Source organism: Triturus cristatus, chromosome 4_1 (genome assembly GCF_964204655.1).
Source record: "Triturus cristatus chromosome 4_1, aTriCri1.1, whole genome shotgun sequence".
Classification (NCBI taxonomy): Eukaryota; Metazoa; Chordata; class Amphibia; order Caudata; family Salamandridae; genus Triturus; species Triturus cristatus.
Window position 1 is genome coordinate 608226802 of NC_140585.1, and position 7453 is coordinate 608234254.

Here is a 7453-nt window from a genome sequence, read left to right on the forward strand (position 1 = left end):
AATAAAATTATAAAAAGTATATACAAATAAAGAAGCAAAACTGAAAATGTTAAAACCTTTCCAAATTTGATTGTGAATTAAATTAAATGTTCCAATATTTGGACATGTGTTTGGTATATACATGTTTTTGTATTTTTGGGGATTGTTTTGAGGTTCAAATTGTGGAAATTGCTTAGGCCGGGGGTCTCCAACCTCTAGTAATGATTCAGTGGAGGTCCATAGCAGTCAAAAGGCTAAGAATCATTGTTATGGTGGAACAATCTCCATGTCTCAAGTAAGGGGTTTTCTTAGTTTTTTGTCTTGGACGGCACCATCAAGACAGCATTTCAGTCTGTGCAATTGTTGAACCTGGCCCTATTTGGAGGATCACCAGCAAACGTTTTTGCCTTTACCTCTCCTGTTTTGCTGAATTCAATGTTGTTGGCTTTAGGACTCTGACATTTCCCACTGCTAAAAAGTGTAAACTGCTTGTGCTCTCTCCCAAAACATGGTAAATGTTGTCACATCTAATTGACACATTTAATTTACTTATTAGTCCCTATTAAATGGTAGTACATGACATGCACCCAGGGATTATAAATTACATGCTTCTAGAGGACCTCTAGCACCTATTGTGCCATCCAGTAAAGTAGCCCTTTAAAACAAGTCTTAGGCTACCACTGTAGCCTACAGTGTTGTTTTAAACTGCCAATTTGGCCTTGCAAAATAAACCTTTTGCAAGGCCTAAACCTTCCTTTTTAAAAACGTACAAGTTACCCCTAAGGTAGGGTCTAACAGATTCTAGAGCAGGGTATTTAAAAAGTAGGGAACATGTACTTAGGTTTTACATGTCCTGGAAGTGCAAAAATTCCTAAAGTCATTTTTCACTAGAGTAAGGCCAATATCTCCCATCGACTAACACTGGTTTACCTTATTACATTTAATAAGTGCTAACTTTGGATTTGGAGCACATAGAGAAGTGCTGTGTAGGCTCAGATTAATTGTAATTTAAAATCCTCTTTAATGATAAAGCCTGATTTTAAGCCACAATTTTGAAAATGCCACTATTAGAACGTTTTAAAGAAAAGAGAAACCTGGCCACCAATTTTCAAGGCTGCTATTTATTTCAGCAGACCATGGGACAATGCATTTAGTCATTGTACCATGCTTAAACATTTTTTATATTCATTTGAGTCTTCAGTAATCCCTTAAGCAGTCTGGGGATTGGAAATGCGTTGGCATTTCGTTTCATCCACGAGGGTGTTCTAACTAATAACGGACTCTGGAGAGGGTTTAGTGCACATATATATCCCCACAGAGACCCCCATGGATAGCTTCTCTTCTTAAAAAAGCCAAATATAGGGCGTTTTGAGAGAGCTCAATGTATACTGGTGTAATTGTTTCCATTGTATTGAATTTATGTTCCATGTTTTTCACTATTATAAGTGTTGTTTATTTGTGTTTTTGCAATTCTATTTTTCAATGAGTTGTGTATCTTTGAATGACTTACTGAAGACTCACATGGTTATAAAAAATGTGTTAAGCATGCCAAAATGTTTAAGCATGACTAAATGCATTGCCCCGTAGTCTGCTGAAATAAATAGCACCCTTGAAAATTGGTGGCCAGGTTCCTCTTTTCTCTAAAACTATTACACGTTCCACCAGGCCCCTTTAATGGATGTAACCCTCCTTTTGATACCCACTTTTAGAAAGTTGGCATTTTCTTGCCCTTACCAATTGTGCATTCTGCCAGTGTCCTGGGTCCCAAACCTTTGAATGGCCCTACTTGTTGGAGTTTGTGTATTCCTCCCAGACAGTGACACAACGGGGATTAGATATGGACAGGATGGGCCATCCTGCCTGGATGGCTGGGGCAGAGCTTTACCCTGCCCGACTTAAACTTCAAAGGGCTTTGCCTCTGGCACACATAAAGGAACCTGACACCAGCCTTTTTGTCACCCCAGGCAGTTTGGAGTCTTGACAGGGGAGGGGAAGAACTTAACAGAACCAGAGATGGGGTTAGGGAGTGACTCCAAAGTTTAGCTGGCTGAAATCCTGTGTGACCTACATGGGCACACTAAGCACCAATGACAATGCAATTTGCCTGCCTTCTGCTGCAGGTTCACGCTGGAGTGCGTCCTAAACCCCATGTGGTGGTGCTAGGGTCCTGCACCCTTATTGTGATGTTAAAGTGGCCTCCTCCTGCTAAACTCCAAAACCTGGGACATAGAACATTTTTCAGCAAGAACTGCTCTGAGAAATGACAAGAGACCAGGACTTACCTGCAGGCTGATCCAACGAAGGTGCATCGCCGGTGGGATTCAATTTGCCGCAGCTCCTGCTACTTTCCTCTACTGCAGCAAATTTCTCTTCAGGGCCACCTCATAGTAACGTGTAATACTTGTCTTCTTGAACATGCTTTTGTGTAGATTATAGTTAGTAATCGTCTGATGTAGTGGGTCATAGAATGTTGGTAAATAAGTTTTGACAATTAAACTATGGTTAGCAGTAGAGGAGCTCCTGCGCGTTTGTCCTCCACTATCCAGTAGATCTTCTTATTAAATAAACTGCATTACATATCTTCTGTGACTGAATATTGCAATTTCATCTCCCTAAGAACTCTAGAAGCAAAAGCTATAGTGAGTTCCTTGTTTTCTGTGTAAACGTAGCCACAAGACCAACTTGGCTGGCATCAACAGAAATGTAACAAGACAACCTTGGGTTATAAGGTTTGAGGGCTTCACCTTGACTCAACAATGTCTTAGTCTGTTGAAACTCCAGATCACACTTCTCACACCATACAAAGTTAGTGCCTTTTTTTTAGTAAATCAGGAATGAAACGCTAATAAAACTCGCACAATCCAAAAAACGATTTACCCCAATTTTGTCGGAGGGAGGTGGAGCTCAATCAATCAATCGGAGTTTTAAGCACGATACTCACCCGTGAGGGTCTCATGGCGCTGGGGCGTGGGGGTGCAGCTCCGGTCAGTCATAGAGCCAGGTCTTGAGGGTCTTCCTGAAGACGTGCAGGGTGGGGGCGTGTCTGAAGTCGATCTGGAGCTCGTTCCAGGTCTTGGCCGCGATGTCGGAGAAGGTTTTTCCACCCGCTCTTGCTCTGCGGATACACAGGTGTTCGGCGAGGTCGGCGGAGCGGAGGTTCCTCTTGGGTAAGGAAGGAGATTATATCGCTGAGATACTGGGGTCCAGTGTTGTGGAGGCATTTGTAGGCATGGGTGAGTATCTTGAAAGTTACTGTCTTCTCCACGAGGAGCCAGTGGAGGTTACGCAGGTGTTGGGAGATGTGTTTGTGCCGAGGGTTGCTGAGGACGAGTCTGGCTGCGGTGTTGTGGAGCAGATTAATTAATTAACCTGCTGGTGCAGGGATCACCACTTCACCACGGGTTCTTATCAAGTAAGGAGGAATCGACAGGGGAGCGAAGTCAAACCATGGATAGTTTATTCAATCATTCATGAATGGGTTTCCATCCGACAAGTACCATCAAGATACCCAAGGATAGAACACACTGAACAATGGTTGCATGGGTTTATATAGGGAAAATCACAGACTAGGAATGCCCAGAGGTAAATAGAGCTTTGGGAAGAACACACAAATGAGACCATCGGTAAGAATCAACAAACTTGGTGCCTTGTGTAACTGTCGCGTCTTGAAGCTGCATAGCAAGATAGGCTTATCTGAACAAACTTTGTCTAAGGCTTTATCATTGTTTAAAATACACACGAAACCCACAGTGCAGACATCAGCTGTTCTTTTGTGCTGACTTTGCATGTTTACGCAGCCTACAATGTCTCAACTTAGATTTGTGACCTAATGTTTATGCAAGTGTGGTGTCAAGGATAGAGTCAGGCTGAAAACAGGTCAAAGGTGAGCATGGATGAAGAACAGCTAAATTAGAAAACAAGAGATTCAGATTTTAAGGTTTCACAGTCCTTCCTTTTCAGCTGTGCGGAATACATTCTAGAAAGTACATATATTAATCCTGTACATTAATATTCTTTAGTTCATGAATTTCGGTGTGAATAATCATTTCTCTATTCAATTCATGAACATTGACTGGGGAAGGTTTAATACTATTACAAATGGCTATACAAGCTGTACATATTGTGGGGGCACATTGAATGCAGCAACAACAAGTAAAAAAGATGGCCCCTACGATTGCTATTCCCATTAACAATTTCCAACCCCAAGTGGAGATAAGTCCCTGTAACCAGTCAGACCAGGACCAAGTTCCTTGGTCTTGATGTATTTCTGCAGCTATTTTGTGTAATTTAGAAATGGTGTCATAGACAGAAGGGGCGTGGTCAGGAATGAACACGCAACAGCTACTCCCTATGAAATGCATGCTCCACCATGATCATCGAGCACCATTCTATTTTGAAGAATTACAATTCTTGTAATCTGGAGTTCTTCAGTAATGATTCCTAGAGCCATTGCTGTTTGATTAGTTACTGCTTCTACTACTTGGGTTAGGCTTCTAATCTTGCTACTGTTTAGGGCTGCACCAACGAAGAAAAAGAGTCCCAAATTAAAATCTACATATTGCTGCAAGGCTGTATCGGTCTGATCTACTTCATCACTATTTATGGTCCGTTTGAACCTATTTAAAGAGATGTCACTAAATAATTTCAAGTCTTTGTGATAAGAGGCAGGTGCTAAAAACACAGGGGGGAAGCAAGAAAGACACAAAACAGATGCCAGACCAACCAGTTGGCAAATGATAGTATCCCTTGTTTCCACAGATACAGTAGGTATTATGTGAGGACAAAAAACTACTGTTATTTGTTCCAGTAATGTTAAGTACTGTTGTACAGTCACTTTTTCCCACAGGAATACGGCCAATACTGCTCACACAAAGTTCTGCTCGGGCTCTGGTTACAGCGATAATAGGAGGTCCATTACCCTTGGCTGTTCGGGTGTTGGGGAAAACATATCTGGTGGAGGAATTTCCTCTGCGATATTCTTCCATTTCCCATACAGTTCCTTTGGCTTGGGGATCTCCTTCTTCATCGGGGTAACACACTCTGTTCAGTTTTGAATTGAGTCCTCCTACATCATAGTCAGTAATGTTAGCAATGTCAGAAGCCCACAACAGTGCGAACCAGGCTCTGCAGGAGCCGTTATGTGAAAATGGCAAGGGAATGAAAGGTGTTCCTCCCTTTTTTTGGTGAGCTGGCATCATTCCACACACTCAACAGTTGGTGGTGTTCGTAGCATTGTGAGTATGATGCAACATCTGTATGAAAGTGTTGTTGAGGTAGGACATGCGGTGCTTTTGTTCGTGATAGGGAAGGGTATAGTACAAGTGTTCTGTGGGGACAGGAGTAGCAGCGGGCAATAGGGTTCGGGCCGGAATCACTTTCTCCATTGTCCAAAAAACTGCTGCCAAGATTATCAAGAGTATGATCAGAGTCACCATACACAGAGGCTTGTCTTTGTTTTGCAACTGCAACTTGGATCCAAGTCTCTGCATGTCTCCTTCTCGGTATCGATACACCACAGGTCGGAGACAGATCCAGGCAACACTGAACACGTATCACAACCCCCTCTGAACCTAGTTCAGCCGATTCTGTGATCCCACTGTGTCGCAGCCGAACCGTTCCACTAATTGAAATCGGCCCTCCGGTATCTCTATCTGCTCCCGCCCTTCCTTGGTCGTAAATCGTACCTTGATGCCAACGGCACAGTTTGATCTGGGAACAGGGTGTCTTCGTTCAGAGGAGCAATGCTTTTCTGAGTCTGCAAGATGTCCTTTAGATCACTTCTGCTTTCTGGCTGAAGAACAGTTGCTGCAATTCGTTTGCAGTGGGATCCATGTATCCAGTGATGTCTGTTGGTGACACGAACAGCAGTTCGGGTTGCCAGCAGCACTTGCTCGATGTTCTTCCAACGAGGTTCTAGGTTCTTAGAACTCTGGAAGTTCTTGAGGAGCACGAAATCACCGGGTTGGAGACCATGAGCCGAACCCTCTGATTTGTCTGGAATAGCTTCACGCACATGCTGATGAATCAGAAACAATTTTTCAGTCAAGTTTCTAAGATAGTCACTCAAAACAGGTGTATCTTTTAGATCTATTCTTCCCTTAGTCTGTTCTTCTGTTAGGAAAATGCAATCATGCAAATCATGCGCCTGTTCAGCTGGCAAAGGCAGCAATGTAACTGGGTTCAATGTTAAACATCTCTTTAGTGTGATGTGAGGTGCCAAAAGTGTAAGTTCGTAGCCTGTAAGTCTAGCGCTAGTCAAATGCTGTGTTTTAGTCTGATTCTGAAGTGCATCTACCGGATGGGGTACCATAACCATAAGCTTGTTGCTCAACACTATCCCCTCAGATTGGCGTATAGAAATCGCTGTGGCAGCAACCGCTCTGAGACAACCTGGGAGTCCTCTGGCCACTGGGTCTAATACAGCTGGAAAATAAGCACAGGGACAATGCTAATTACCATATGGCTGTGCCAAAAATAACAATGCACATCCTTCTCTCCAGTGTACAGATAGTATGAAAGGTTTTGCATAATCTGGAGTGCCTAACACTGGAGCAGAACAAAGGGATGCACGGAGCTGCTGATATGCTTCCTGACATTCAGATGTCAATGGTAGAGGAGAGGGAGTGTTTTTGGTAACAAGGGACAAAAGAGGTTTGATAATAAGGGAGAAATTTGGAATTCACTGTCTACAGTAGGAAGTAATACCAATAAGTGCCCTGACATCTTTTTGGGTACTTGGAATAGGAATTTTTAGGATAGTTTGAATCCTGTCTTTAGTCAGAGTGCGACCTTCCTTAGACAAGAGGTGACCTAAATAAGTGACCTCTGATTGACAATATTGTAACTTATTCTTAGAGACCTTATGTCCCTTGACAGCAAGATGATGCAATAGAGAGAGAGTGGCTTCTTTACAATGCTCAACTGTGTCTGCGGCTAGCAAAATGTCATCAACATATTGCACCAGTGTTACTCCTGGTGGCAAAAGAAGTTCATCCAACTGTCGCTTAAGTGCCTGACTGTAAATGCTAGGGCTTTCTGTATAGCCTTGTGGAGCCCTACAAAATCTGAATGAGCGACCCCGTAATGAAAATCCATAAAGATATCCGCGCTCTTGATGTAAAGAAATAGAGAAGAAGGCATTCTTGAGGTCAATGACAGAGAATACAGTAGATGTAGATGGAATTAATGTCAACAAAGTCGTAATATCTGAGACAACAGGATATTGAGGGATAACTATTTTATTGACTTCTCTCAAGTCAATCACAAATCTGTAAATCTAATCCCCTGTTCCATCGCCCCGTTTTAGAATGGGGAGAATGGGACTATTGCATACATTAGAGGAAACTTCCTCAACAACTCCTGTACGTATCATGTCATCAATGATAGACATCAATGCATCTTCACCTTCTTTTGATATTTTATATTGCGGGATCCTTGGTAAGGAAGCATCCTCCCGAACCTGTATAAGTACTGG